Raw genomic sequence first — 10932 nt, 5'->3', positions numbered from 1 at the left:
CTCTATTGTGCTGGGAAGTTCCCTCTTGGGAATAAGAGAATTACAGATAGTCTGGGCTGGGAGGGAGCTTAGAACGCTTACTTTAGAATGTCATACCTGAAAGGGAGTGGGAAAGTCATCTAGTCCAGCCTCTTCATTTTATAGACGAGGAAGCAGAGACTAAAAAAGCTCAAGCACTACATCAGGATTTGAACCCAGGTCCCAGGAACGGCATGGTAACTAACCATAACTGGGATGGGGGTAAATTCAGTTTGAAAGGCGACGGCAGCTTTGGTGACTGTGCAGAGGATAGTCAGGCCATGGCTATGATCACCCCCAGGAAAGAGGGGTAAGTACCCTCCTCCCCACAAAAATCCTCTTAGCCCCAAAGGGAAGGTAGGCCCTGGGACAGTAGCCTGAGGGAGAGAAGCAATGAGGGTCAAAAGCACATATCCCCTCCCCTCGGGTATCCATGCCCCAAAGCCCATTGGCTGCACGCTCATTCCAAGTTCAGCATCTTCCTCTTATAGCAAAAAACAGAGACCTGGGAGGGGCCTGTTTGGTCTGAGCTTATTTTACCAAGGAAGAAACTGAGACCTGCATGGAAAAAGACTTACTCAAAATCACAGGAGTCCGTGACAGAGCCAGGATTGTAGAGACAAAGAGAAGGGCAGAAATTCCACTGGCCCAGACACTATCTCCCCTAATCATTTGCTTGTAACCTCTGGACCAGGAAATTTACAAACGCCCCAGTCATTGGAACAAAGGACAGATCTAAAAGGGCTCCTCCCCCTACAAACACATAAATCTATCACTCCACTACTCAATAAACTCTGGTGGCTCCCTATTACCTGAAGGCTCTTCTGTTTGGCACTTAAATCCCTTCAACTACCTGAGCTTAACTCATATCTGTGAGCTGTCCCATATTCCTTCCTTCCATGCAAATCAACCATCAAACCAGCCGTCTTGTTGTTCCTCATCTACAACATTCCATGTCTGGCCTCCATGTCTGGTCACTGCCTGTCCCCCAAGCCTTGAGTGCATGCTTGCCTCACTTCTGTCCCTCAGAATCCTCTAACTTCCCTCAAGCTTAAACTTCACCTTTTAAAAGATGCCTTCCTGGGTCCCCAGCTACTCAGGCTCAATCACCTTCTATCTATCTATCTATCTATCTATCTATCTATCTATCTATCTATCTATCTATCTATCTATCTATCTATCTATCTATCTATCTATCTATCTAATCTATCTATCTATCTATCTATCTAATCTATCTATCTATCTAATCTAATCTACCTACCTATCTATCTATCTATCTATCTATCTAATCTATCTATCTATCTATCTATCTATCTATCTATCTATCTATCTATCTATCTATCTATCTATCTATCTAATCTACCTATCTATCTATCTATCTATCTATCTATCTAATCTATCTATCTATCTATCTATCTATCTATCTATCTATCTATCTATCTATCTATCTATCTATCTAATACATAAATATGAACATGGGACAGTTAGGTGGCACAGTGTTTAATGTATCAGGTCTGCAGTCAGAAGTACCTGTGTTCAAATTTAGCCTCAGACACTTACTAGCTGTGTGACCTTGGGCAAGTCACTTCATCCTGTTTGCCTCAGTTTCCTCAACTGTAAAATGAGATAGAGAAAGAAGTAGTAAACCACTCTAGTATTTTTGCCAGGAAAGCTACAAATGTAGTCACAAAGAGTTGGACACAACAAATAAGCGAACAACAAAATACGTATACCTGACTTCCCTTATCCTCTGCACAGTAGTTTGGCCTCCTCATCAACCCCACACACATCTGGGTTGTTCCTTCTTTGTGTTAAGGGATGTCCTTGTAAGACAATGGGGCACCATTTTCATTCCATTCAAAAGTATCGATCATGTGCTAACTACTGGGGACACAAAAGTAGTCAGAGTTCAAGTTGGTGGTGGGAGGGAGTTCCCAGATGAACCAGCAAAGCAGATTGAGATAGGAAGGAGGACGGGGGGGGGGGGGGGGGGGGGAGGGGGGGGGAGAGGGCAGCTAGGTGGCGCAGTGGATAAAGCACCGGCCCTGGATTCAGGAGTTCCTGAGTTCAAATCCGGCCTCAGACACTTGACATTTACTAGCTGTGTGACCCTGGGCAAGTCACTTAACCCCCATTGCCCTGCAAAAAAAAAAAAAGTGTATTGAGATAGGAAGGAGGAGATTCAAGGTAGAATGGGAAGAAGAGAGACGGGGGATCCAGGAGAAGAGGGTGGTCAGTGGGGTCCAAACTGGTTGGGAAGGAGGAAGACTGAGACAAGGTCCTCCTGAAGGCGTCCCAGGGAACTTTGAAGAGAGCCATTCCGGTTGAGCGGTGAGATCAGAAAGCAGACTGCAGAGTGAGGGAGGAAGGAGTGGAAGCAGCAGAGGAGACATGGGTTGTTCTAGGAGCTTGGCTGGGAACGGGAGGAGAGGGAGAGAGGATGGCAGCTTGAGGGAAGGCAGGCTCCACTGAAGGGGTTTTAACGATTGAAGAAACTTGAGTGTGTTTGTAGACAGCAGAGAAGGGGGGAATCGATAGAGAGAGATGGAAGAGTAGAGAGAGAGAAAAGGGGGCATGATCATGGGGGGACCTGTTGGAGAAGACAGAAGGGGATGGGTTCAGGGGTACATGGAGAGAGGTTGGCTCTGGCAGGGATAAAGGCCTCCTCCTTATCAGAGTCTGGGGTAAAAAGGGGAGAGGATTGGGGCCATGTGAAGGGGTTTTGAGATGGAAAGGAGAAGAGAGTGCTCTAAATGAATAGCCTCTATTTTAGAGAGAGTTGGTGGTCGGGGCAACTAGGTGGCTCAGTGGATAAAGCACCAGCCCTGGATTCAGGAGGACCTGAGTTCAAATCTGGCCTCAGACACTTGACATTTACTAGCTGTGTGATCCTGGGCAAGTCACTTAACCCTCATTGCCACCCCCCCCCAACACACACACAGACAAAAAACAAAGAACAAACAAAAAAGGATCAAATATTAAATTATCTGTTCAGCATTTAAAGCCCTTCACAACCTAGCCCCTTCCTACCATCCCAGTATTCTTACCCTTTCTTTACTCCCCATCCCAATGTCTAGATCCAGCTAAACTTCCTTCCTAGCTATTCCTCCCACACAACAAAACAAGGTCTATGCCTTATCCCAGCTCTCCCCTTTGCCTAGAACATTCTCCCTCCTCATCTCCAATTCTTAACTTCTCTGACTTCCTACAAGACTCAGTTCAAAGGACAACCATCTTAGTCTCACCCATTGCTAGTGCCTTCTCTCTGAGGTTAACTCCCGACAACTCTGCATACATCATGTATGCACACAGTTGTTTTCATATTGTCTCCCCAATTAGACTGTGAGCTCACTGAAGGCACAGACTGTGTATTTGCCTTTCTTTGTGTTCCCAGAACAAGGCCAGGCATATAGTAAACCCTTAATGATTACTTCTTTACTGGCTGACTGGGGGCTATACTCCATTTTTCAGGTAATATGCTGAGTAGTGGTAGGCAGAGTTACTATGATATTCAAGGCACTGAGAAAACAGTTCAGAGATGATTCTATCTGCTCCCCAACCTTGGGCAAAAGGATCATGGAAGGGCAGCTAGATGGCACAGTGGATAGAGCACTGGCCCTGGATTCAGGAAGACCTGAGTTCAAATCCGACCTCAGACACTTAACACTTACTAGCTGTGTGACCCTGGGCAAGTCACTTAACCCCAATTGCCTCACTAAAAAAAAAAAAAAAGGATCATGGAGTATGAAAGAAAAGATAACCCAAAAAACCCACCAAGCCATTGGAAGGTTTCTGAATTCACTAAGAGTGGGGGAAAAGAAGCAGTTCTGGAGCCTGAACCAAACTCTTCTCCAGGACGAGCCTTGCTTGTGAACTTTTCCAGGACGGGACCTTCTACACCACATTCAGCAACCTGGTCTCCAGCTGGACGTGGTGTAGAAGGTCTCGTCCTGGAAAAGCTCACAAGCAAGGCTCGTCCTGGAGAAGATTTTGTTATGGATTTGGATAGAAGGCTAAGGGGCCCCTCAGTCTGAAACTCGGGAACTTTCTTTGGTAAGTTCAGCTAATGACCTTCTTCTGGTGTGTTATATCTGAATGTGTACATTCTCTTGTCCTTTGGGAATAAACCCTGGGAGGGGTGGGGGGAGAAGGACTCACGTAGCTTGGAGGGTGTGGAGGTAAGAAGGGTGAGGGAGGTAAGAAGGGTACAGAGGGCTGAGGTCCTGCATCTGGATTTAGTAACAAGACAGAAAGAGAGGGAATTCATTAGGGACCAGGAGGCAGTCTATCTCTGAGCCCTGGGAATCAAGTGAACCAGGCCCTACTTTACCAAAAATGTGATTTGGATATTTGAATAGACCCCCTCTACTCCCCTTCCCTCCTAAAATTCCTCCTCCACAGGCAATTTTTTCACCATCAGCAAAACTCTAACTAGTCTAAAATTTGACTAGGACCAGCAGTATGAAATGTGCCCCCAAATCAACTTTTTAAGACAATTGTTGGGGTAGGTGGAAGGAGAGACAAAGATCCTTTGGAGAAGATGGAGAGAGCTCACTTGGATAGCTCCCTTTTTGAACTAACGATTTTTGGCAAATTTGGTGCTAAGCTGTTCTTTCTGTTCTACTGAAATAGCCGAGTCAAAGCTCCAGTCATTCCATCATAGTTACACCTCTGGCCATTAGACATGCATTTCAGAAGCTAGGAAGCAATTTAGAGGTGGAAGTGATTTTAGAGATATCTAGCTCTAAGTCCTCATTTGGGGAACTGAGGGGTGGGGGAAGAACGGAAGAGAAGGGAAGTAAAAACACAGCCCCTGCTCTCTAGGAGACTACAGTCTGATAGGGGAGATAACTTGAGAACGGGATGTAAATAGGATTGATCAGAGATAATCGACTGAGAGAAGGCATTTACATTAAGAGCGTCTGAAAAATCAATCAAGAGAAGCAGTGTGTCACTGTGTAGAGAAAACCAGCCATAGAGCCTGTCCTGACTGACACATACCGGCTGTGTGATTCTGGTCAAGTCACTTTGACTCAGTGTCCCAGGAAATTCTCTAAAATTATGTGGTACATGACTGATTCGGAAATGTTTTGCATGACTACACATCTCTATTGCCTTCTCAATGAGGGGGAGTGGGGAGGGAGGAAGGGAGAGAATTAACTCAAAGTTTAAAAAAACATGTTAAACTTGTTTTTACGTGTAATTGGGGGAAAATAAAATACTAAATAATGAATGCAAAAATAAATAAATAAAATTTTGAAATGTGACTGCAGTAAAATACATAAATAAAGCTGTGAGTTGTGGAGAAGGTGATGATCTGCACCAGTGGACGGAGTTTCCTCCCTGGGAGTTCTCTATATTAGTAACATCGCAAACAAAAAACAGGTCAAACCAATAAAAAACCAATCCTTTGTTAAGTAACTGCTACACTCCAGGCACTGGGGCATACAAACACAGAAACAGTCCCTATCAGCCAAGGCCTTTACATTCAGTTGAGAAAAAGAGTTCTCATAGGATCCAGAGCTGGTGGGAGGCATAAAAGTCATCGTATCATAAGATAATAGATTTAGAGTCATCAAGTCCATTCACCTCATTTTACAGATGAGGAAACTGAGGCCCAGAGATGTTATGTGACTTGTCGAGGATCATACCAGTCCCAAGCAACAGAAGAGAAGGGTATTTAAACCCAGCTTCTTTCACTACATGTTATTCTGTACCACATGCTACCTCCCCCTCTTGCTCTAAAGGAATGATGATGTGAATCAATGAATGAACAGACCCAATGAAGAAGTATCACTCTCTCTGGTAAAGACTTGGAAATTGAGGGGATGCCCATCAATTGGGGAATGGCTGAACAAGTTGTGGTATATGAATGTGATGGAACACTAACTGTTGTGCTATAAGAATGATGAGCAGGCAGATTTCGAAAAAAATCCGAAAACTTGGAAATACTTACATGAACTGATGCTGAGTGAAATAAGCAGAACCAAGAGAACATTGTACACAATAACAAAAACATTATGTGATGTTCAGCTGTGAAAGACTTAGCTCTTCTCAGGAATATAATGATCCATGGCGATTCCAAAAGACTTATGATGGAAAATGCTCTCCACATCCAGAAAAAGAACTTATGGGGTCTGAATGTAGATCAAAGTATACTATTTTCACTTTATCTGTTGTTGTTGTTGTTTTCTTTCTGGTGATTTTCCCTTTTGTTCTGATTCTTCTTTTACAACATAACTAATACGGAAATAAGTATAACATAATTGTGTGTGTATACATGCATACATACATACACATAAAACATATCTGTTTGCCTTCTTGGGGAAGGAGAAGGGAAAGGAGGGAGGGAGAAAAATTTGGAACTCAAAATCTTACAGAAATGCATGTTGAAAACGATCATTGTATGTAATTGGGAAATAAAATAAAATACTATTTAAAAAAGTATCACACACACCCCTCCCCCCCAAAAAGTATCACCTTTTTTAAAACGATAAAGGGAAGATGAGAAGAGCTCATTCCTTTCCTGAGCGTGAGCCTATCTGAAGTTTCCTGTCTTTTAAGATGGGGCCCAGGAGAGGTGAGAGCTGAGCATGGGGGAGAAAAAAGGGGTGGGGAGCGGGGTGGGGCCGGAGTGTCCTGGAGAGGTTAGGACTGGGGGTGTGGGAAGGGGCGGGGGCACAAATCTAAGTGAGAAAAGGGCTGCAGGAGCTTCTGCAACAAGCGATGGCACTGGCCTCGAAGTCTCCGTTCCCTTGCAACCCCTCGCCACCCGATACCCACGCCCATGCCCACCCTCCCTGCACCGGGCTAATAAGGGCTGGGGTCGGCTGCCCCCAGCGCCGCGGCGCTCTTCACGCTTGACTCCTGGGACAATAAAGTCGCTTTTATTTTGGCTTCCCACCAAACGGGCCAGGGGATTGCGCGCGGTCCCTGAGGGGCTAGAAACGGGGCACGAAGTCTCCAGGAAAGGGGAAAAATCCTTCCTTGACTTCAATTTTACTGCGAAGACAAAATGGACTTGATTCGCAACACTTGGGCCTTTGTAAGCAGTCTGTCCGATCGCGGGAGGGAGCGGCCCGCGCTCAGGGGTGACCGCAGGGACTGGCGGACGGGGGCTCGGGTTCCATCTCAGCTCCAGCCCCGCCCAAAGACTTTACCCACCCCCTTATCCCCTACCCCCACCCCCAGCACAGCGGAGCCCAGAAGGAAAGGGTCAACAGAGAAGCTCCAGTTGATTTAATCACGTAATGAAGAATAACAAAGCATATAATAATCGCCTAACACAAGTTTCCAGAATGAAATACACAAGTTCCCAGTTCTTTTGCACGTCCCCGTCCTCTGCCCTCCTTGGAGTAGCGGGCAGGCCGGCAGAGGCACGCCCTCCGGGCTCCTGCACCCCTGCGAATTTACACGTGCTCACAGCCAAGGTACGGCTGCAGCTCTTTCAGGGTTTGCTTTGTTCTGTGGCCTGATGTGGGTTTATAATCTGAGGCCGAAGCCCCGCAGATGTTTCTTGATTAGTGGTGTGTGATAGCAACCTGGATCTTTGAGGTCATAGTCCCCCAACCCTGCTATAATCAAGTCCTCCTTTTGGAGCGCGTGAGCCCGTGCATCCAGTGCCATGCTTAAAACCCTCTGCGGCTCACTCTTGGCTGGCCACGTGGGAAACATGGAAGGGTCGATGGGAAGAGGGAGATTCTCTGAAGTACTCATGCTTCAGGTTGTCTTCTGCATTGATCGTCCAGCTGGGATCGTAGGCCTAGAACTTATTCATCAGCTTGAAGCCCTGGAAGAAGAGGAGGGCCCCAAATCTTTTCCTCAAGTAATTACAGGGACAGTCTACAAGAGTCATTTTCTTCACTATTGGAAGGTCACTGTAACCAGGCCAAATCTTTTCACTTGGAGTTCCCAGGTCCTTAAAAAGTGTGTTGATCTGGTCCATCTCTGATTTCCCTGGAAATAGAGGCTTCTGAGTGACCAGCTCTCGAACATACAGCCCACTGACCACATGTCTATCTCACTGGAATATTTTTGGCTCCTAGTAACAACTCTGGGGCCCAGTACCACAGGGTCACCAGGTCAGAAGTGTAAGTTTATAATGGGGAGCCATATTCTCTGGCCAGCCCCAAATCACCAACTTTTCAAATACCTGTGTGACTGAGGAGCAAGTTGGAAGTCTTGAGGTCCCGGCAAGGATCCAGTTGTCATGCAGATGCCTCACACCCCGAAGAACCTGAATTATTAGTGTCTTCACTTCCCCCGGCAGGAAGGGACGCTTCATGGTCTCCAATAAGGCTCTTGAGGTCTTGCTCCACATAATTCATTACCATGTAGATCTAGTTCAAGTTGCTGCCCACCACAATCTCCCAGACAGTGACAATGTTTCTGGGTGCTACTGATTTCCCTGAGGGGGTTAATCGGGAAGCCTTCTTTCTCCTTTTCCATTTTAAACTGTTCCCGAGATACAGTTTCGTTGGTCTTTTTGTCCTTTGCTCTCTGTACCACACTGTATGTGCCTTTCGGGGAAGCTAGGTGGCGCAGTGGATAGAGTACTGGTCCTGGAGTCAGGAGTACCTGAGTTCAAATCCGACCTCAGACAACTTAACACTTACTAGCTGTGTGACCCTGGGCAAGTCACTTAACTCCAATTGCCTCACTTTAAAAAAAAACAAAACAAACAACTCTGTATGTGCCTTTCTCCGATCCTGTTCAGATACTGACATTCTTGCATACTCTGACAACTCCGGAGGGCGGGGAGCTATTTGGGGAGCCCCTGTTTCAGCTCCGCGGGAGCCTAGGCAGGAGAGTCTGGGACGTAATCTCCTTCCATCATGGCACTGGATTGTGGCGTTCCCTCTCCCACTTCTTCACCTTCTTCAATCTTTATCAAATCATAGTGAAAACATGACTCTCTGACAACTAAGATCTGGCTTCCATTGTCTCGTTTTTCCTCTTCATTCATTTCTTCTTCACTCACTCCATCCACAGACTGCTCTGATACTTCCTCCGAAATGCTCACTCTCCTCCTCCTCCTCTTCTGATTGCTCACTGCTGCTCTCTTCTTCCTCCACAAAGACAGATCCTGACTCTGCTGCTGAGGACTCAGCTGAGCTGGGCTTCCTCTCCTTGTCACCAATATCTTGTAAAACAGAAAGGCGATCGATCCCTCTCTTCCATTCCCTCCTCTTTGCCTGCCTTCCTGCCATCCCCTTGCTCAAACCTCCCTGGCTGCTGGCATAATGGGCTCGGACTCCACTGACTGCTTGTTACTTCTCCCACTGTTCCGTGATGTACAGGATCTTCTAGACTCCCGCTCTCTCGCCTCTCCTCCTCCCCTGTCTCCCATTCCTGTCCCCTTCGCTCCTTCTGCTTTTCCCTCATCTTCCTCTCTCTCTCTCTCTCTCTCTCTCTCTCTCTCTCTCTCTCTCTCTCTCTCTCTCTCTCTCTCTCTGGGGCAATGAGGGTTAAGTGACTTGCCCAGGGTCACACAGCTAGTAAGCGTCAAGTGTCTGAGGTAGGATTTGAACTCAGATCCTCCTGAATCCAGGGCCGGTGCTTTATCCACTGCGCCACCTAGCTGCCCCCCTCGCTCTCTCTTTTGCTGCAGAGGTTCCAGATGATCTCTTTCCCTCCGGGAATGTTCTCGAGCCAGCCTCCTCTTTCTCTGCCTCAGGCATTGCCACAGAGCTTGATCCTCCTCTGGTGCTCATGCGCTCGCTCCTTCTCTTCCACCCTGGCATGCTTGTCGCCGTCCGCCGAAGGACTGCAATGCCGATGTTCCCCTGTCCTTTTCTCGACTTTCCTGTGCAGAGCTCTGTCCTTGTGCGGGAGGATTTTGACTGCCACTGAGGCATCTTCTCCCCCGCTGTATTTCGGGGGCTCTTCCCTCCCGGGAGGGGAATTCCTAATCCTGGTCTTCCAGCCGGGCTCTCTCGGCCCCCCTCCTTCCCCCCCCTTTTCTCCAAATAGACTTTATTTTAAATTATCGTTTATTTTAGCATTCTTTTTTTTTGTTGTTTCAAGTTCGGAGTGTGATCCCTTTCCCCTCCCCCACTTATTGAGAAAGCAGGTGATATGATATCATTTATACATGTGAAATAAAGCAAAACATTTCCATAGTATCCATGTCACAAAAAAAGCAAGAAAAATCCAGAAAGTTTAAAATATATACTTCAGTTTGCACACAGAATTCATCAGTTCTCTCTCTAGAGATGGGCAACATTTTTCATCATGAGTTCTTTGAAATTATCTTGGATCATTGTGTTGATCAGAGTAGCTAAGTCTTTCATAGTCGATCATTATTACAATATTGTTCTTACTGTATACAATGATCGGCCTCCCTTCTTCCAGGGAATCCTGATCAGCGCAATGCTTAAAGCGTTTTCCCTCTGCAATCTCTTCCCGTTGCCTCCTTCGCTTCTTCTCCTGAAGAATTTCATCTAAAGTTTTCACTCTCCAAGAATCCTTTTTATTACCCATTTGAGTTGACACAAACTGCGCCTGTGCGCCCGCCCCCGCCGCTGCTCCTGCTACGGACTGAAAGAAGGGAGAACCAATTTAAGACAAGGGCGTCACTTCCGGTTGCGGGGAAGTGACAATGACGTCAGATTGAAACTTTTCGTCACTTTTTCTAAAAATTTTCCCCAGGGGAAGGGAGGGAGGAAGAGAGAGATTTGGGAATTCATGGGGGGGGGGGCGGGTCGTCAATGAGGGTCAAGTGGCTTGCCCAGGGTCGCACAGCTAGTAACTGTTAATTGTCCGAGGCCAGACTTTAACTCAGGTCCTCCTGAAATCCAGGGCCCGTGCTTTATCCACTGTGACGCCTACCTACCTCCCAGATTTTTTTTTTGGTAAAGAATGTTAACATTGTTTTTACAAATATTTTATTTTTTCCCAAATCCATGTAAAAAA

The 10932-nt window shown here is 46.4% G+C and overlaps 1 pseudogene; it reads right to left on the bottom strand.

Annotated features, from left to right (window-relative positions):
* Positions 1 to 2251: 2251 nt before the first annotated feature.
* On the bottom strand, positions 2252 to 10500 carry LOC122732035 (annotated as a pseudogene).
* Positions 10501 to 10932: the final 432 nt, after the last annotated feature.

This window comes from Dromiciops gliroides, chromosome 6 (genome assembly GCF_019393635.1).
Source record: "Dromiciops gliroides isolate mDroGli1 chromosome 6, mDroGli1.pri, whole genome shotgun sequence".
Taxonomy (NCBI): Eukaryota; Metazoa; Chordata; class Mammalia; order Microbiotheria; family Microbiotheriidae; genus Dromiciops; species Dromiciops gliroides.
This window is presented reverse-complemented; position numbering and strand designations above follow the sequence as displayed.